At 41.9% G+C, this 21517-nt stretch overlaps 1 protein-coding gene and 1 long non-coding RNA gene across 7 annotated transcripts in view; one reads left to right on the top strand and one right to left on the bottom strand.

Moving 5' to 3' along the window:
* The window catches only part of Gli3 (GLI family zinc finger 3), a 281005-nt gene that overhangs the window by 142463 nt on the left and 117025 nt on the right, over positions 1 to 21517 (bottom strand). The gene's annotated exons all lie outside the window — the stretch shown is intronic.
* LOC116081633 overlaps positions 1 to 21517 on the top strand; it is a 50742-nt gene that overhangs the window by 3891 nt on the left and 25334 nt on the right. For 2 of the 3 annotated variants that reach the window (XR_004114942.1, XR_004114941.1), the window contains exons 2-6: positions 12120 to 12229; positions 16348 to 16400; positions 16504 to 16713; positions 17973 to 18060; positions 19441 to 19587. This is a non-coding gene — a long non-coding RNA (uncharacterized LOC116081633). The remainder of the gene's footprint in view (positions 1 to 12119; positions 12230 to 16347; positions 16401 to 16503; positions 16714 to 17972; positions 18061 to 19440; positions 19588 to 21517) is intronic. The other variant, XR_004114943.1, reaches the window with a different exon arrangement.

Here is a 21517-nt window from a genome sequence, read left to right as displayed (position 1 = left end):
CCTATTCGTGGAGGAATAACTAAAAAGGCAGGAACCCTAAACAATCACACCTACAAATGTCAGACTCAGGGAACTGTTTACATATTTAAAAATCAGATGAGCTACATTCTGTTGCCTTGGAGAACACAAGCATGGGGCCTTTAATCCTAGAACCTGGGAAACTGAAACAGGCAGTGCTCTGAGTTTGAGGCTAGACAGTGCTACATACGGTGACTTCTAAACTAGCCAAAAGAACATAATGAGAGCTTGTCTCAAAAATAAAAATAAAAATACATTTAAAAAGGCAAAAGAGGAAAAGTTAAGAGCCTTGGTCTCTCTATCTCTGCCTTCTACCCACTACCTGCCCATATAAAGAAACACACAAAGCAAAGGTAACTCAGCAAGGTAATTCTTTTGCAAAAGTGGCACTCTAGAATCCAAACAAGTTGGCAAGACAAGGGGCCAAGATGACTTCTGTCTTTATGCCTCGCTCTGGTTGTTATGAGTGACATCTTATCCTATCAGTGAGATCCTACACTCTGATACCATCCACTGATTAGTGCAAAGGAGAAAGGCAAGGTTCAGGGAATATGGGCTTTTGTCAGGCTAACTAACTGCCTTTGATGGGAAAAGCAAGTCTCTCTTACGCACATCAAGAGGAAATTAAAAGACATAATATTTCTTTAAGAGAGTGCAAATGCATTTGCTTCTGCTGCCACACACATCACAGAAGTAGGCAGTGACATCAAATAAGATTAGGGTGGCAGTGCAGCTGTCCCACTGGGAGGGGGGTGTTCTAATGTTCTGGACATAAGTAATTCTAGTACCCATGGCTCTCAGAATTTTGTAAACTTTAAATGCCAAGAACAATAAATGATATAAGACTCTATTAAAACTATAAATCACTCATGAAATTTAATACTGTCATGAAGAGTAATTAAATGCTAATGCAATAAATCTATAAAAGAAAAAATACACAATGGTGGGGAATCTTAGAAGAGGATGCTTCTGCATGGGAACTTGAAGGGCAATCTTCATACCCTAAATGGTAATGTCCTCTTTCCTTTCCAATACCAGAGGTGAACATAACTAAGTTCAGGGCTGAGGTTAGAATTACCAAAAGCTAGCTGCATCTCTGCTTTATCTTGTTAAGGGAACCAGAGGCAGGTTATAGAGAAGTGAAGCTCTAGGAGGTTTCTCTGTGAGAGCAAAGGAACAGGTCAGACAGGAAGGGTCAGTGACTTGCTTCTCACACAGGAAGGCCATAGAGAAGGGAGATATGGAGGAGTCTGAAATCCAAGGGGCAGCATGAGACTTCACAGAGGTTTCATGGAAGAGCCACAGGATGTTCATAATGTTGGTGACTACTTAGCTGATTGACTTTTGAATCATTAGTCATGCTGTATCAGTTATTTTCTCAGTGCTGCTGTAAAATGCCTTAAAAAAGCAACTTATAGAAGGAAGGGTTGGGTTATTTTGGCTCACAGTTTGAAGCCATAGCTCACAGCGTTGTGGGAAGCAGGGTGGCAGGAGTTTGAGACAGCTGGCTGTATTGTATCTGCAGTCAGGAAGCAGAGAGGGAGGAGTGTTCTACTGAGCTTGACTTACCACGGAGAAGCCCAGTTCATGGCGGGGCCCCACCCACATTTAAGGTGGGAATTCCTTCGCACTTTAGTTAAACGAACCTAGAAGCTCCCTCACAGATATGCTTGTAGGCCTGCCTCCTGTATGATTCTAGATCTGTCAAGTTCACAATAAGTACATACAATAAATAATCATTTTGGCTATATGCCAACTTTGGATCTTAAGATTTTTTGATAAAACAAAATAGGGTTCTGGAAATAGGGTTTATTTTCTAGGCTGCTTGAGTGTAAACACCTCAGATCTCAAGTTGTCAAAAAGTATGTAAGTAAAATATAATTCCACAAATAGACTCACCAGCACTCCCAGGTTCCCAAAACTGTTGGGTCCTGGGAACTCAAAGAGACAGGCATGTTCCTGAATGCTCCAAGAACATGTTGACCCTGAATACAAGCCACCAAGAGGCATAAGCAGCTCAAACTGAGACTGCGTGACAAGAAAGATAATAAATAAGGTGCAAAGGAATGGGTAAGAAAAGGGTCAGAGACTCCCTCCCCTCATAGGAAGGCTGATTCAGAGATGAGAAGGACCACAAAGGAGATGCATCAGTCTCAACAGGATACAGTCAGGGAGCCTATTCTTAGGCCCATCACTAAGGACTTACATAACTATCATATCACAACTAGCCAAAATGCAAAGTGTGAACTAGGTATAACTCCAGGACAGAACACTTGCCTAGCAACCTCTAAGCCATAGGTTAAACCCCCAGCAATGTAAAAATTAAAATGAGAACTGATGAGCTCCACCCCAGTGCTTCTCAATAAGCAGGCCAGGTCAATCCAGAGAATCTCTAAGTTGCTCCCTAATAACCTTACGCCTTTGCTATGGGGAGGACATCTGGAAAAGAAAGCAACAGCAGGCCGCAGAAGCGTTTGCAGACTGTACCAGCCACCAAGGAGGGACAGTCAGGAGCCACAGATGGCAGGTGTGACTTTATTTTTTTTTTTTTAGGATTTATTTATTTATTTATTTATTTATTTATTTATTTATTTATTTTATGCATATGGGTACACACTATAGCCGTACAGATAGTTGTGAGCCTTCATCTGGTTGTTGGGATTGACTTTTAAGACTTCTGCTCGCTCCGGTCAGCCCTGCTCCCTCCGGCCCAAAGATTTATTTTTATTATAAATAAGTACACTGTAGCTGTCTTCAGACGCATGCAGAAGAGGGTGTCAGGTCTCATTACTGTTGGTTGTGAGCCACTGTGTGGTTGCTGGGATTTGAACTCAGGACCTTTGGAAGAGCAGTCGGTGCTCTTACCTGATGAGCCATCTCACTAGCCCAGGTGTGACTTTATAAAGCACTGCTTTGGTGGTAATATGGTTAGAACAGTTACTGAGGAATGAGCAACAGAGACAAGAAATAAAAAGGCTCAGAATTCAGGTAGGCACAGAAATGGAGGTCGGTGGAGCGGAAAGGCATCCCTGGGTTAAGAAAAAGGACAGAGAATAAAGATGGCAAAAAACCAAAGGCTGTGTATAGCTCAGTGTCAGTGTTAACAGTGGGAGCCATAGGCATGGGACAAGGGGTAGAAAAGAGTGAGTTCAGTCTGGGATCTGTGGAAATTCAAGGGATCCATCTTAAGTAAACATCCAAGAGAGGCATATTCAGGCCAGGAATTCAAGAGCCAAGTCTGTCCTCCGAATCAAGGGAGAGGATGCCCCCTCAGAGAGGTAATGATATCAGATGAGGAACGTCTGTCCAGAAAGACTATAGAATAACAAAATAGACACAGAAATACTGAGGCTCCAGAGAAGCAACAGTCAACAACTACCAAGGTGCTAAGGAGAGGATGCTGGTCCTCGAAGGTGTCTTCAGATTCACCAGAAACTGTGTGCTGAGAGGAGAGCTGCAAGGGACCAAAATGCTCTCTCATTTGGGGAATCAGACTGAGAGCAGAGGTGTAGGCAGAAGGGATGCTAGGCCCAGGGATGTTCCGGTAGGCCTAGTTCAGCTCTGGCTGTCGTCAGAACTGCACCTAACACATGGAAGCAGAGGTGATGCTGCCGCTGGAGGTGGAGCTTTGAAGACTTGGTGACAGGTCTGAGTGGGGCCAAGCACCATGAGCTCTAAACTCCAGAGAGGATGCAGATTAGCTGGGACTCATTCACATCTGCAAAAAAAAGCAAGAGTGAAGGGGGGAAAGAACAAAAAGGGAAGGACCTGGCTCTGAAGGGTGTGTCAAAGTGCTGCTTAGTGGCAGCAGGAGAATCGTAAGCCCAGCGAGGCTCATAGCAGGGATGAGTTAAGAGAGTTCCTTCACAATGGGGACTGGAGTTGTTAACAAGGGCGCTCAAGTGGGTAGGCTATTTCTTCTCTCAGTCTTGGACTGAGGGAGGCATCGGAATGTTCACACCCTGACTGTCTAGAGCAAGCAGGAGGGATACAAATGTCTGCCTTCAGCACCATGATACTTGCTAGAGACCGTATTTCTCTGCCTAATGAGAAAGAAAGGGGTCTAAAGGTTGGGCACAAGAGGCTGGGGAAATCTCTTTCAACCCCTTTTTATCCTTATCTTCAGTTTCTTTATTTATACTCCAGGTTAGAGCATTGTGTAAGAATTCCACAGAGGCAGGAAAAGGAGCAAGAGGAGTGACAGACAGAAAGAGTTAACAGATAACAGCTTTGAAGGAATAAAGTGAGCAGAAGCAGCAGCAAATTCACTGGCACTCCCCGCTGGTTTTATTGCTTTCACTCAACAGCTGGAGAAAATGTTTGATCAAAATATTTGTATTATTGTGTTTAAGTGAAATGACATGTGACAGCTCATTATCCCAAACTCAGAATTCCCACAGCATCTATCAGAGCCACCCTATTACAGACTGTTACTCTCCCTGGAAGATGGAGAGGCTGGAGTGGGAGATGAAGGACCTGAAAGCCAGCAGGCATTGGACCCCAGGCAGGGTGGGCTCATGTGAACAAGAGGAGCACAGACAGAAGAACAGGTGCCATTCAGGCCACCACATTCCTGTCCTTGGCCAGGAGCACTGCACACTACCAGAGCCCTTCATGTCCCAAGTCTGAGCCTCAGCTCTTAGGCATTACTTGGCAAGTTTTATTTTTATTGATCTAAATTCCATAACACATCTAAACATGAAAAATTAACATTTTAAAGATTATCACACCATTCTCCCCATCCTGACAGGAGTGTCCTTATGCCTCTCATGGCAACCATCCATTGAAGGGTCTCAGTGCTGCTACTGCCATGCCCCTTCGAGGACACCTCTGGCAGCCGACGACATGATGTCCGGTGCCAGACCTGTAAGGAAATGAAAATCACCCACTGAACCCTTCAGATCCCACAACCAAAGGATCCATTGGATATGGCTTCCTCTTTATAATCCCAGAATCATAAGCTCACAGAGGGTAACAGCATTCCCACAGTCTCACAGCTGAGCATAGGAAGAAGAATGAACTAAACCTGGGACCTCAGGGCCCTAAAGCACCCATATTTTCCATTGCACCCTCCTGTTTCCAGAGAGAGGGGGCACAAGCATGATGCAGAGCCATCAGAAAAGTGGGAAAAGATATGTGCACAAGAAATTAGGAAAGAAAACTAATTTTAATCATATGTAGCCAGTTTCTAAATCAAACTGTTTGCTACAGACCTGGGGAGGCCTAGAGTCCATTATAGTCTTCTGTGTACCACAGAACCCACAACAAAGGGTTCTAAGGAAGACAATCCCCAGGACAGCCTAGTAAAATTATTCCATTTTTCTGAACACCAAAATTTTTAGATATAAAATCTGACATAAAGTTCCAGTTCATATCAGGAGTCAAAACCAAATGGCATGCTGCCATGTGTTTAAAAATGTTCTGTAAACTGGACAGCACTGTATCAACTGAGGAAGGTGTTGATACATTATAACACCTTCCCTACATTACAAAGCAGTTATGAAGCTCATTCATGATAATGTCTACTGGCACCATGGGTTGAACCCAGGACCTTGGACAAAACACATAAGCTTTCCTCCACTGAGCCACAGTACCAACCTTCCTTTAATTTTAACAGTACATTTTGCTTACTTTCAAAGTGCCCTAGATTCCCTAATAAATGGACTTGCTAAGCTTTTCCCACAGAAATTCCAAACTGACAGTGCTCAAACCATAGGAGCAGCAGTGAATTCTCATTATATCATCTGGGTGCAACATGCTTTCATCACAAGCAACATACTTTCTGTCTATTTTCTCATCTGTTTTAAGGATGGGACAACACAACTGGACATAAAGAAGTGACAACACCAGGATGACTTGGGGATTCAAAGACATTCATTAAAGCAACAAGCTATAGACATTCTTCCTGGATCACATCTGCCTCTGATGGGATGCTGTGTACCTCTTTATCACTGAGAAAAGAACAGTAATATCAATCCACATGGGGATACAAAGTTATGCTCAGAGCTCTCAGGCCCTTTGTGCTGTTTGAAAGTCCTCCAAAACTCATTCTGAAACTTAGCAGCAAACATAACTGTGTTTAACAGATAGGACCTTTAAGAACTTCTTGGGCATTCCCTTCATGCAAGGGCTAGCAGCAACATCTTCACAAAAGGCTTTTCAGAACAGAGTGGGTACATTATGAGTTCAGTCCCATTTTGTGCTCTCCCTCACATCTTCTTGCTCATCCTTCTTCAGCATTTAATGCAGAAGGGCCTTGCTACATTTACTTCCTTAACCATAGGCCACTTGGGTTGCAGAAACATGATACAAATAGCTTCCATTGTGTAAAATTTAGCAAGTCTGAGAATTTCTATAGAAGCAGTAGTTGAACTAAGGCATCCTAAGCTCAAACTATCCACATAGTAATTTCTGCAAAATACCAATTTTAGAAAAAAAAAAACAGTTGTTCTATTAACAATCTTGGCATGTTTAATTAGCTGAAAGCTGAAAACTGGTATTAGGAAATGTGAAGATGAGCCAAAAGTTCACATTGTCCCCTTATGCTAACCGAGTGATCATGTCCTTTGAATTCACTAAACTCTATTCTCTATGTCAACAATTTAATGACTCAGTCTTTATCAGAAGAAGTAGATCTGGACACTGAGCTACACGTGATAAATAGGCCAAGAACAGAGCTATGCTACCACAAGCCAAGGAACACCTGCAACTTCTAGAAGGTGAAAGAGGCAAATCAGCCTGTCTAAGAGTCTCACGGGGATGGTGACCATGGCAGTACTGTGACCAATGGACTGATGAAATCCTGTAGTAAATGGAAATGATTGTCTACTTTTAAGTGATCCTACCATTAGCAGTTTGTTCTCAAAGATCCAGCAAGCACATACTTCTGGGCTTTCTCACAGCTTGTTTTCTGAAGGCAATTCTACATTGGAACTAATGGGGAAGAGAGCACATAACCTTCTCCTGTGGCAGAATTAATAATGAATATTTACAGGGAAGAGCATAAAAATTCTCAGAAAACCTGAGGGAGATAATCTGTCGTGGGCATTCTTTTAGTTGCTATTTAGAGGCTTGTTTTTGAGACATGGGTGTGAAGCACCTATGTCCTCTTCCCACAACACTTTCTCCATACTTTGCAGCAGCATTACTTCTATGCTACTATACGTAGGCGCTATAAAGGATGGGTGGAAATATCATGCCCCTGCCTCACTCTGCTGGATAGCCAGAGCACCTAGCTCTAACAGGCAAGGCCTACCAACAACCTGCACCGTGGCAAGGAAGCGGCAAACAGCACAATGGCTGTGCTCCCTGCTGGCCTGACCATCTCTCCTGTTTCTGAACTTTTGCAGATACTGACCCTCTAGAGTTTTAGAGTTCCAAGCTCCTGGTACCATCCTAGCAAGTTCTATTGACAGAGGCCTATAACGTAATTTTAGAAGTGACAACTCATTGCCTCTACCATCCTATCTGCTAGAAGTAAGTTATTTTAAGTATAGGCTTAAGAAAAGAATTAAGTCCTACCTTTTGAGGCTACAGTATTAAAAATTTGTAGGCATGTTCTTAAGCCCTCCTGTAATGCCATAAATAACTGAACTTCTTTTCTAATCTCCAATTTATCCAGTGAAATGATTCAAAGATCAAATGTATCCTATTAAGATGGAAGCAGAGCTAGGAGCCACAAGATGGTGCTTTGATCCAAGTTCTGATAGCAGCTCAATATGGTAACTGGGGAACCAAGATAATTGGTTCTGCAAGATAATTGGGGGGCATCTCTGCAAGTCCGCTTTTCAGCAATTACTCTCTGGCCAAGCACTGTACTCCACACATGGTCTTACAGGGTCCTTTTTACATCTTTCTGACACAGACATTTGAATCTTCATTTCTTAAATTGTGGACTGGAGCATGAGGCTAAGTACCTTACCCAAAATCACCCAGGGGCTAGCATGGGGCTCTAGATCTACCTGTCAAGCTTCAAAGACAGAAGAGCATATGAAGAGACAGAAAAGTTAAGAAGTACAAGTAAAACACTATCACTTGATAAAGCATGGCAGTAGTTGTAAGTTAACAGTACAAACAGCATAAAGAGAGAGCCACTGAACATACAAGTGCACGCTGTACAGATAATAGTCTAATTATCAACTCAATGTTAGCCAACATCTCATTGATGTAACAAATACATACAATAAATTGATTGTTTTGTTTTTCGACACAGGCTCTGTATAATGGCCCTAGCTGTCACAGACCTGCTTTGTAGACTAGGCTGGCCCCAGATATCCACCTGCCTCTGCCTTATGAGCTCTGGAATTAAAGGTGTGGGTTTTTTTGTTTTTGTTTTTGTTTTTGTTTTCCCAAAGGAAGTAATTTGGTTTTATTCATTGCTATATCCCAGTACCTAAAATACCTAAGTATCTGATGAACAAATGGCTGTGTGTGAAATGGCATCTGAGCTGGGAGGGCTAGCTGGAAAGGCATAGTTAAGATGAAGCAGGATCATATGACAGCAAGTCCCAAAACACACAGGAACAGGGCTGCTGGGAATGGCACATAATGGCCAGACGATGTGTCTCAGAATGGAGCTCCAGGCTGTTTCAGATGTGACTCTGGCACAAACAAAGAAAACAAATGTTCCCAAGTTTGTCCAAGTGCCTTTATGCTCACCTTTATAAAGGCTGTGGATGTTCATTATAAACATTTATGTTCTGACACTTCTTAAAAAATGTTTGCAAGATAAAAATATAAAAATAAAATATACAAAGTTCTTCATTAAAATAATACCTTAATAAGTCATTAAAAGCAGAGCCAGGACTGGATCTTAACATAATGGGCCTGGGGCTTTTTAAGCCATCACATGACCACACCTCAGGCTCCCTGACAGTGAGATGGTAGGAAGCCTCTCCGGCTTCTACTTCAGGGTTAGAAAGCAGCTCAGAGATGGCTCCATTCTATTTGCCTTTTTTAGCCTTGGCTGTTTTTTTCCTTTCTTTTTTTCACGTATTTAGGGATTTTAATTTTTCTTTTCTCTCTCTGGGCTTCCTTGACCATCTTTTTTCTTTCCTTTTTATCAGAGGGGCATGCTCAGCCGATGAACTGATTTTATTTGGCTCATTATGACTCTTGGTTTGGGAGGTTTCAGTCCCTCGTTGGTTGGCACGTGGTTGTGGCCCAGTGTTGTGCATCATGGCAGAACTCAGCATAGAAAGCTGATCATCTGATATCAGCAAGAAAGTAAAAGACAATAAGGATACATGACCCAAGCATATCCTCCTCAAACACATGCTCCCAGTGACCTGTCTTCCTGCCACTAAGCCCCATCAAAGAGCCCTGCAGGGTACTGACGAAGTCGTTGACAGGTGGACTTTTGGGGGATACCTACAAACTATGGCAGATTTTCTTTTCTACTTTCTACTATAATATCTTTGGAGTACTATGCCTTTCGGCGTGGGGATGCATCATGAGTAGGAGGATATTTGTGAATGCAGCTTGAAGGAATAAACCACCACATAGTAAAATAGTGACAAAGGATCAAGACACAAGTGAGGAATGCAACATACTCAGTGAAATCTTAAACTTGGCTTCTTTGACAGGTGACAGTACATCCTCATCAAAAACAGATGGAAGAAGAGGTGACATGTATCATGTAGAAATTACCTGGAGAAACTCACTATCTAACACCATTAATACTCACCCTGGTTAAGCATGACCTGACAGCTGCCCCCTTGCGCTTTGTTCATACGTTATTTCTAGCACCTTCCACTTTGATAGTGTCTAGCAGACAGGAAGAGGGGAGGAACTTCCTATCTAATCTCTGATTTCCATTAACCCAGAAAGGAATCTAGCTTTGAGCAGGCATTTCCAAATATTTATTGAATTAATAGATCACCCCTGATTACCACAGTCAATTGGGTATACGTTTATGAACCTATCATTTAGTAAGCATACATCTCAAAATAGCAAAATTCATGGCTTTCAGATCTTTAAGATGGATGGATCCAGGGAAACACTCCAGTTACAAGACTGGTAAAATGAATATTTGCACTCCTCACAATTCCCATGTTGATATCCATGGTAGTTTGAATGAGAATGACTCCCACAGGCTCATATATTTGAATACTTGGTCCTCAGTTGGTAGAACTATTTGGGAAGAATTAGGAAAAGTGCCCTGTTAAAAAAGGTATGTCATTAGGGGCAGGCTTTGAGGTTTCAAAAGCCCATGCTATGCCTAGTTAACTACACACACACACACACACACACACACACACACACACACACACACACACACCTCTCTGCCTCATGCTATGGATAAGATATAAACTCTCAGCTACTACTTAGTGGCTATGCCTGCCTTTCTGCTAGTATGTTCCCTACCATAATAGTCATGGATTCACTCTCCAAAACTGTAAGCTCCCAGGAAAATCTCTCCTCTATAAGTTGCCTTGGCCATAGTGTCTTTCCTTAGCAACAGAAAAATATCTACAATACCTTATCTTAGTGTGATAGTATTTTGAGTGCACTTCTACAAGTGGTTGAGTCATAAGTGCTGAATCCCCATAAACAGGACTCCTTATAAAAGGAGGTCTCAGAGAGGTTCTTAGCCCTACTACCACCGGAGAATAGAGCAAGGAGTCAACAACAGTCTACAAGTTGATGAATGGACCCCATCACATCTGTGCTGATCTTGAAATCTGCAGCCTCCAGAATGGGGAAGACTACATTTCTACCATTTGTGAGCCAACAAGTCTATGGGACTTTGGTACAAGAATCTAGGTAGACTAAGACAGATGTATTACAAGAAACTAAACAACTCTAATCTGATTTTTTCCCATAACATTATATAACTCAATCATTATTTTATAGATTAGAAAAATGAGGCTTCAATAGAATCAGCAGCCTACCTGGACCAAGCCTAGAGCTCTGTTTTATAATGTACAATGAATGCAGTAGGAGTCTATCGGGAAAGAAAGAGCCAGGAACAAGGAGGCATAAGGCTAGGACTTAGTCATCTTAGCACAAAATGACAATATAGTCTGAATGTTTGCTGGGTTTTGTTTGTTTTTTTCTGCTTCCCATTCTGTGTCTTGTTAAAAAAAAAAAAGTCACGTTTTTTTTTTTAATCCTCATAACTATTTTTCCCCAGAAGGAACCGTACTTCTGGGAAACACAAATTTAATTCATTAAGGAGTGTGAAGAAAGTGTAGTGTGCCAAGGTATAAAAGAACAATGAAGATGAAGAGAGAAAGTCAGTAAAGCTTTTCTACATCATATGTACTTATAACAAAAAGCAAATAGAGATGACAAAATAACCTTTTCAGGAAATATATGTCCAGTGAAAGACAAGCACTCCTGTTTCCTCTTCAACAAGCAGCAGAATTAGACAGCCTGAGTCCTTGCAGGCCCCTGTATGTCTAGCAACAGGCCTGCTCAGGAGAATCCAGCTCTCTGCAGGCATCTGTTGAATTGAAATGAGTTTTCCCCAGCACAGAGGCAACTTCACCTCATCACGTCTGGGTACGTTCCGTCAGCAGTCACACAGGCTAATTTTAATGAGTGAGGTATGAAGTCACGGCCAAGTTGCATGAGCTCATGCAAAGAACCCAGACTCACCACAGGGGAAATCAAATTTTCAGCATATACCTCACTGTAGAGAGTTTTTTTTAAGATCCTAATGTTAGTTTTCAGCCAAGCAGGCTGAAAGCTTTAGCAGCCAACTGAGCCAGAGATGGGGGCTGCTGGGCAGATGGAGGAAACTGTTGCACTGGTGGTCGTGCCTGACTCAGACAGAAAAGGCTCCAAATTACCAAGTGAGTAAGTTTGCTATCTGCACTTTAGGAAACAATAGCTGGGTGGTGGTGATGTACACCTTTAACCCCAGCACTTGGGAGACCTGGTGGTCTACAAAGTGAGTTCCAGGACACTCAAGGTACACAGAGAGACCCTGTCTAGAAAAAAGAGATAATTAAAAACAACAACAAAGGCCGGAGGATGAACATGCTAACAGGTGCTCAGCTCTACTAGAGCCAGAGCTCTGCTGTTTCCCACCTCAGCAGCTCCAGCAAAACTCTACATTGGTTGATAACCTTAAGCAGCTTCTTTGTGTCCCTCAGGCTGACAACTCTGTGGTCACAACAGCTACGGCAGCACAATCCTCCAACTGCAGTATAGTGTCTGCATGCAGGGAAGGACCCCTGACCTATCTGGAAAGCCTTCTATGCAGGTAAGCTGGGCTTCTCGTGTGGGCTTTAGTTCCACCTTACTGCTGAAGGAAGGAAAGGTTCATTCTTTGAGAATCACCTGAAGTAATGACCTTCAAATCCTAGCTAGAAACCTGTAATTATGTTGACTGAACAGAGACAACATGAGAAAAATGGGCATAAAGGTGATGAATGTTCCATACAGTCCAAGTTACTCATTTTATAACCATGACCTCAAGCTGAGCTTGATGATCCACTCCTATAACCCCAGCTATACTCTGCAGGAGGAGCAAGAGTTCAAGGCCACAATGCTTGACTCCATAATGAATTTGAGTGCTCCATGAGACTCTTATCTCAAAAAAAAAAAAAAAAAAGGAGCAAATTAAGATATATGGCTGTATTCAAGTCTGTTCAAGTAGCCACGATGCTTTGGGTCAGGTTTTGTTTATTTGTGTGTGTGTGTGTGTGTGTGTGTGTGTGTGTGTGTGTGTGTGTGTGTTTCTCATTGTCCAATCCTACCCCAGCCACCATGTTCTCATATTGATCTCATCTAGGGCACACTTTTTAAATCTGATTGTCAAAAATCTAATAATTACTAGGAATTCAATAACTCTGTAATCATGAACAATGGGGAGTTATGCAGAGAAATGAAGTATAAAATTCCCAGGGTAGCTAAAAGGAAACTGGTAGTCAATGCACCAACTTGAACATAAGCATAGGAAAGAAGTTAAGAGGGTGGTGAGAATCCTCACTGGTTACTGCCTAAGAAATGCACTGGCTGTGGAGGGGTGAGGAGACAGGAGACAGAGCTGCAGCTGGCACCAAAAGAAAGCGGAGGGAAGGTGGCGCTGTTCCAGGGTTTTTGTGAATGGGAGGTGTGGAGTACTTCTTCCACATTGGAGAGGAGGATAAAGCCATGCAATCAATGGCCGGGGGTGTATTAAAAGCTTAAGAAGCTGTCTCTGGAGACACTCTGCAACCATTCTGCAGCCACAGCCTGTCTGTGAGTTCAGAGATGCTGCTCAGAATTAGCAACCTGAAGCACACTTCATTTCTATTTTTTTTTTAATTACTGTTATTTTAAAAAATGAAGCCTCTCGCCAGGGGTACAACAGACACTTTCACATTCTTCCTCCTCACAAGCATATACATATACTTTTAATCAGCTTAAGCCTAAAAGCTAAGAGAGGGTTTCTGCACTTTACATTTGTAGATCTTCCACTGCTTTTCTACCAATTTACTGCCTCAAAGGGTTGAAAATGAAGGGAAAGGTCATCAGGGGTTTCTGGGGCCAGAGGACATAAAGGGGTGATGTCCACATGATATAAACATCTGGATGACTAATGGAAATGTCAAGTCTTCCAAAGACCTGAATGTTTGGTGAGCCAGAGAAGAGTGTCTGCTTGATGGAATGTTGCCAGTTCCACAGACATGGTTAACTGACCTTCCTCAATCCTCATGAACCAAGGATGAAATGTCATAATAATCAGTAACTTCAGATTAAATCATGAACGGATGTACTATAAAAGCCAGAAAACTACACCCACTCCCTAGGGAGACCAGCCTCTTTGGCATAGTTTGCTGAGATTATACCACCCACTGTGAAGTACCTACTTGGGTCCTTCCCACACTTTGACAGACATGTGATTTGGCCAGTAGAGCATATACGGACATTTAACCCTCATAGATAGGTTGTTTTGAGACAGAATAAAAAGACAAAGAAAATTATGAGGACATGGGGAAAGAAAAGAGGCCCCTCACTTTGGAGTCAGCCAAAATCATGAATTACAGCGCAATTAACAGCATCTGCTGCAAGATTACCAAGATAGAAACAAAATTAAAATAGCAACGAATATTGATAAGGTTATAAGCATGTATGGCCTTCAGACAGGGCCTAATTCCTTTCCCAGATATTTTGTGGGAAACTCACAAACAAGACCAGACCTTTATTTATATTAAGATCATCTTAACTTCCCCTGCAGCCTAAGTGACCTTATCAGCTGTAATCCTGTCCAGTGCATAGGAACCACATCATGACTGCATTTAGCTCCCTTAGCAACTCTTCAAGATGCAACTCCAAAAGTCACCAACACAGTGTAAATGGCGAGGCAAAGAAAAGCCACACTTAGATCCTCCAGTACGTGTCATTATTTTTCCAAGTGCCTTTCTATTAATCTCCCACGAAAATCTACATCAAACTTCTCAGTAAACTTCCAACTCTGCTTCGTATTGGCTTATCCTGAAACTCACTGTAGTGACATGAAGGTTTAACCTGAGAAAATGTCCCTAAAAGACTAAGGGAACACCTCAGGCATCAAATGATGGAACCTCTGTTCCCGCCAGATTTCCAAGCAAAACAAAAGCACTTTGTTTAAGTGTCCCCATCCCAGACCACAATTCCTGTCCCTTGCATGAAGCTGTGCACCTTACGTGTCACTGGAGCTGCTGAAAGCCTGATGAAGCTTGCACTAAGGGTAAACCCCAGATTTTAAAAAACAGAATTTCTAAAAGTGTGACATCTTAGAAAATTTAACAAACACACAAAGGAGTCAGGAATAGTGGCATATGCCTTTAATCCCAGCACTTCGGGGCCAGAGGATATCTGAGTTTAAGGTCAGCCTGGTCTACAGAGTGAGTTCCAGGACAGCCAGGGAAAAGAAATCCTGTTTCATAAAAACAAACGAAACCTCACAAACACCAATAAAGAAGCAAACAAAAATCATGGGCTGTACTAAGATAATGATATATTCCAGATATCCAAGTGGATATAGCCTAATGGCCCCAAGAGGAATCACCTTAGAAACTGAGATGACCATAGTAAAACAGATGGGCATCTGACATGACAGGTAAAAAGGAATGTACAAACACACCCAGGCAGAAAAAGCCAAGGCTTTGTGTCTAATGGAGAGCACCTGCCATAAGGAGTTCAAAGAGCAATCTATAAGTCAGTTCTCTCCTTCTGCCACGCAGGTCTTAGGGATCAAACTCAGATCATCGGACTGGCGTCAAGTATCTTTATCTGCTAAGCCATCTCACCTAGCCACATTTCCCTGGTTTTCCTTTGAGACGTGGTCTCATATAGCCCAGGGTTGGCCTCAAATTTCTACACACTCAAGGATGACTTCAAACTCCTGACTTTCTTGCTTTCATCTCCAGAGTGCTGAGATAAATGCATATGCCACAGGCCTGATTTATATCCCATTGGGGATTCAACCCAAAGCCTTAGCCATACTAGGCAAACATTTACCCATTGAGCCACATCCCTATTCTGGAAATGGTCTATATCAATAAAAATCTGTTTCCTGAAAGAGAAGTTAACAATATAGGACACGAGGTTTCAGGATAATGAAGAATCAATACATAGGATGAAGAGGTGCTCCTGACCAGGTATAAATTCCACATCAAAATGAGAGGGCTTATCAGGAAGAGGACAGAAAGGGCACCCTAAAAGTGACACTGTATATTGTGTACAGCGGCTCTGTTACAGGGTATTAGCTCTGCCTGTCTGAGTTACTTCCTTTTCTGAGAGAAAACTGAGTACCACTTTTCTGGTAATATGAAATGTGAGGAACATGCAGAGCTATCTTGTCTAAGTTCTTGCTTTATTCTAACAGTAAGAATCAGTCTGAAGCCTGAAAGTAGCCCCAGTCATTGCTGCTCAAGAGAGTAACTAACTGGCTTCTATCTTCACCTGTCCTCCAAATGTGCCCACAGTTTACAGTTCCTCTACACGAATAAGCCTCTCAGTTTTATCATACGACTCACTAGAAAAACAATCTCTTTGCCACAGACTGTCACAAAAACCTAACACAGGATACATAAATAATACAGGCCTAAGCATACAGGTTTTATTCATTTGCTTATTTGAATTTCTGCAAATGTTGACTGAATTCCTACTGTTTGCTAGTCACTCCAGAGGCAATATCAACAGCACAAAAGTGATTTCTCCCTTCCACAGAGAAACAATTATCTAATAACCACACAGACAATTACAGACAATTGAAGGTGCAAGGGAAGAAAAGTCCAAAGGGGTGAAGAGAGGCAGCGTGACCCAGCAGTCATACAGAGTCAGCACAGGACCATGGGAAGGGTGCCACATAGCATACCATGCCACTGATACTTCCTTTGTAAATGCCCACAGTGCTGCCGACTATCACACTTGAAAACAACTATGAAAATAAAGTAATTTTAAAGGTAAGTGGCCCTACTTATGTGAATGACCAAGGATGGAGAGAAGGATGGGGCTGACATGGAATGAATGAGCAATCAAACCAGCTGGATTTGTTTCTTTTAATAGGCATATTCCTGAAACATAAGGTCCCTGGAGCTGGAGGGATGACTCAAGGGTTCACCATTCATGCAGCAGACTCAGTCAGCACTCAGTTTCTCCATCAGGCACATCACTGGTCCTCAGGAATCGATGCCCTCTGGCCTCCACAAGCACCTGTACACACAGGTGTACATTCGCAAAGGAACTCCTGCATACATATAAATAATTCTTTTAAAGGTAAGGCCATTTTATTACTTAGAGCACAGTGAACACCCAATGTAAGCAAGGCAGCAACAGAGTCCAGGAAGGCACAGCTCTGGGAGACTTGGCTTACATCTCAACTTTACCTTCATGACCGCCAAGCCTAGATTACTACCCCGTTACTATTGGTAGAAGTTGTAATAGGAAAAGGTATTACTGTAGAGCTAGCAAAAATACTCACTAAGTATCATCCATACCATGCTTTGTGCGAAGGGTTCCTAGGAGATGTGGATTGACAAAGACCTAACATAGGGACCTTTCTACATACCCATCTAGATGTTGTCTTGGAATCAGCACATGTTCCAGATGTGGTTGATGGAAGCAAACACCAGGCTAGATGAGGGAACCACAAGGTAAACCTCATTGTCTGGGTTGTTCATTGAACAGTGGGTAACTTATACTACCCATTAAAGATACAACTACTAAAAGAAACAAGGCCCAAACAAAGCAAGAGTGCTGATAAGTTTGGAGTAGCAGGGCTGCAGTAGGCCAGACCAAGAACTAGGAAGGCTGTCAGTGAGAACCAGCACTTTTAAGGTTGCATTAAGGGTGCTTCAAGAAGATAACAAAGCAGGAAACTGGCAGTAGGTCTGAAGAACTGAAAGATGAGGCTATTCCAAAATGTAGGCATCATCAGGGCATCAAGAAGAAAATAGAGGATATAATCTCAAAATAGCATGCAGGTGGAAGGAAGGTAGGCAAGGAACCATGCAGAAGGCAGACACATGTGGGACAGTCAAGGTTGGATACATGAGTTATAGCAGAAAGAAGCCAGTACTAAAAGATCAAGTATCTGGGAAGTTGTGCATCATTGCTCCTGGGCCAGTTCAGTCTGTTCTGGTTTTCTTCAGCTTCCACTCTTTGGTCCAGGAAAATGAGCACAGGCAGAAGATGATAATGGTTTCAGATTATTGTGATTGCACAGTACAATCCCAAACATTGTGTGCAGGCTGAAAACCTAACAATATTCAAGTGACTGCTTTAATATGGGTCTTGAGGATCTCCCAGATGCCCATGCATTAAAGGTCTGATTCCCAGCTTACAGTACTAGAAGGGAGGGCTTTAAGTGGTGGGGAACTGTGAGACACCATCTCTTCCTTGTCCTCTCTTCCTTGTCAACAAGACCAGCTTGTTCTATCATGTGTTCCTGCCATGAGCCTAAGGGCAATGAAGCAAAGTATCAATGGACTGGATCTCCGAAATCATTAGTAAATATAAGACTTTCTCCTTCTTAGATGACTGTTTCACACATTTCTTGGAGCACAGAAGTGTTGACTCACCCAATGACTCACAAAGATTGTGTACCAGAGTGGAGAATAAAAGGTAAGACTCAGAACATGGAAACACAATTGTCTTGGTCCAGTCTATAATGCTGTGGGAATGCAGAAAAGAGCTTGAGGGCTAGCAAATGGATGAAGAATCAATCGAGGATGATTATAGAAGCCTGGAAGAAGACAATGTCCAGGATGCTGATTAAGGTGGGAAAATTGATCCCTAGACCCCAATATCATGAACTGTTTTCAAAAACCAAGACTTGGTTCTCCAAGTAGATCATCTTCAAGGTGTATACTCAAAAATACCAGAAGCCAGTAAACACTGCTGTAATAGGCAGGAATCTAGCCAGGTAACTTTGCTGTTGAGAGATGAAATTAGAGTTCAATTCTTTAACACTTTACTTAGATTTACATGGTCACATTACCACAGAAAATACTTCCAATTTTAATTTTCTAACATTCTTTCAGCTAACAATAATAATGACGAGCAACAATAATTGACTAACTAAAAAGTCTAAAGGCAATAAATATGCAAACCAGTAAAAGGAGCAAGAAAGTCACCCCCAATTCACAAGAAGGCAAGAAAGCACACAGTCCACATGGACCATGAAAGAAGAGGTAACCAGTAACAAATTACAGGGATGAAGGAATGATGAGACAGTCAGTGTGAGGTCTGCATCCCTTGTGAGTAATGCAAATGTGCCCTCTTATTAGCCAAGTGTCTGAAAGGTTGACTGGCTATGAGAGTAAAAAGGCTTGGGAACATGTCTGTGCATACTCTGCAGTGAAGGTGGAGACTCTCGATGTCATGTGTTGCCAGAAACACCACCTCAGAAATACACCAGTGAATGTGTGCATGTGTGAGTGTGCGTGTGTGTGTGTGCATGCGTGTGTATGCGCGAGTGTGTGTGTGTGTGTGTGTGTGTGTAGTCTGAGTGTGCATGCACAATATGGAGAAACACAATTAAAAGTATAACAGTGCACTTGCAATAACAGAGGCAGGGAGAAAGGAGCAAAAGATACAGCTCTCCATACAGGAACAAATCACACATCTTTATCTCTCCAAGTGGAATGCTGCATAAACCATCAATGTTTTGTTTTGGTTTTGGTTTTTAATCTCAATGGGCACATGACAGATATGAAGGCTGCATAAGATCTGTAGACCTTCCAGCTGCTGGTAGGCTCCCTGAAGTATGAGATTTGTTGCCATTCCCTAAGATAAAACTTCACGCCACCCTTGGAGAGAAGAAATAAAATTTCTTCTGTGTGTAAAGTCATTTAATGGTGATCACAGGTAGATGTGATCTGAAGTGATTTCTCTTCCCACCTGAAAGTGGGAAGAAGGTGGTTCAAAGATTTTATTTTCATAGAACATTATATAATTTTGGGTTGGAGGTAAGTGCTAAATGACTGTCATATCTTCCCACAGCTACATTAAAAATAAGTCTGAAATAGAAGTTGCTGTAGGCTGTCTTGAGCTTTCTCAAAGACCGGAGGAAGAAACTACTGCAAATTGAACACCGAAGGTAGTTTTTACAAGCAAGCAGTCCCAGGAGCATGAACCACAGCAACATAGGTCAGCAAAATACCCAGAACTGAAACATTCAATTCTGTACAACCTGCTCTGACAGAAATGACTAGATCCCAAACGCATCATGTTTATAAAAAATTCCAAATCTGAATGTGGAGAAAAGCAATCGTGTGTGACCTGCACAGCTACAGGTCTCTTACTAAAATGTTCAACTTAAATTATACATAATGGTTCAATCAAAACTTTGAAATTTCAAAGAACAGAACATGAGTTTACATGGGTTAATTTGCTGCAGCCAATGTGAACATGGGATAAAATTCTCCAAGGAAACAGAAAAAAAAATAAACCATACCTATGTTAACAAATTCCATGCCCTTGAAACTGGCTGAGTAAACTGAAAATCTTCATTAATATCTATAGCATTAGATCCAAGTTTCAGGTTTACAAAAAAAAAAACTAAATTAAATTGAAGCTGTTTATCTTTTCTAACTGATGGAATCATTTTGTAATTTGTCCATAAATTTTCTCCATTGATTCCTGTTACATGAATGAGTTTTAAAGAGCCAGGTAGATGGTTTGCTTGGTGTAAAGGGTAGAGCTTTGTTACCAGACTTGGCCAAAGCCATCCTGAAACTAGTTAGGCTTTGCAGGTCACTCTTGACTGCTTCCAGCAGTATTAACATACAAACATTAACAGTGCATAAGTACAGATAGCTGAAACGCTGTTGTGGAACATTCTGTAACTGAAGCTAAGTTTGTGGTCTCATAATTCCTGGCAAGTCATTTTGAAGTCCCTTTCATCTGTGCACCCTAGAGTAATTCTTAGCAACCAACACAGTTATGAATGGTCACTTTTACCTGTATTCACGGCCTGCAGATACTAGGTATCTCCACTCTTCCCCCTGCAGTTACAAAGGACTCATAGTGTCAGCACATACTTTGAATAAATAGGACACAAATGCCCAAACTATCTCCAGAGTCCCTGCTACCTGGGGAGCCTCAGTTTTTTAACCAAATCCTAACTTTTAATCTTGGCATTTAAATACTACCATGTCAGGGGATGTGGCTTGCTGGGATTTTATTCAATAAACTGATCAGAAAAGCCAGATGGAAGAGAGAGAGAGACTAAGTGCAGGGAAAGGAGAGAGAGGGCAGCAACATGAAGGGCCTCTGAATCCATCGATGCCTTTTTAAGCAATGTTTTCACTCTGTGACCTAGGTGTACCCTTATATGGCTCGGGCCTTTCTTTATAATTCCATCTTTGACAGGTAGTCTTACACACTGCAGTACCAAGTACCAAAGCCTTTTAGTAAGTCTAAAGAATTAAAAAGTCCCATAGATACTAACTGCCATAACTAAGTTTTAAGAAAAATGATCAACAGATGAGGACTTTAAGTGAGGAAATGCCCCTTAGGGCACTGCAATCCTGACTCTGTTACCTGGTAAATTACAAAATGGGTACAGGAGACACAGGAAACTCTAGCTTTAAAAAAAAAAAAAAATCAGGTCTCATTACTGAAAGCAGTTCCAATTTGCTTTTTGCCTGTGCTTGCTGGCAAACAGAGCAAAAGATGTTTTATGCGGAAGCTGCCAAGTTACGTTAAAGCCATTCTGGTAAAGAGTGTGACCTCAGCAGCCATGCATGCTAATTTACAGTATAGTTTAGACTCAAGTGACGGATGTGGATCTGGTGTGCATTTACTTACCATTTTAAAAGAAACCCAGGTTGGGGCTTTCCAGCCCCACATGCCACGGAGGATTCCATGGTCTGGAAGACACAGCCTGGGGCTGTCGGCTGCTGTCTCCATAGCTGGCCAACACCACAGTTAATAAATGTCCACACAAATGGTAAAGTTCGTTACCAAACATTGCAAATGTAAGAATGTATTTCATGATCGTGCTGTCAGAAGATCCTATCAAATATAGGGAATGGAAAAGGAAGAATTTTCCTTTAATACTAAATCTTTTTTCTAA

Source organism: Mastomys coucha, unplaced genomic scaffold (genome assembly GCF_008632895.1).
Source record: "Mastomys coucha isolate ucsf_1 unplaced genomic scaffold, UCSF_Mcou_1 pScaffold7, whole genome shotgun sequence".
In the NCBI taxonomy this organism is placed as follows: Eukaryota; Metazoa; Chordata; class Mammalia; order Rodentia; family Muridae; genus Mastomys; species Mastomys coucha.
This window is presented reverse-complemented; position numbering and strand designations above follow the sequence as displayed.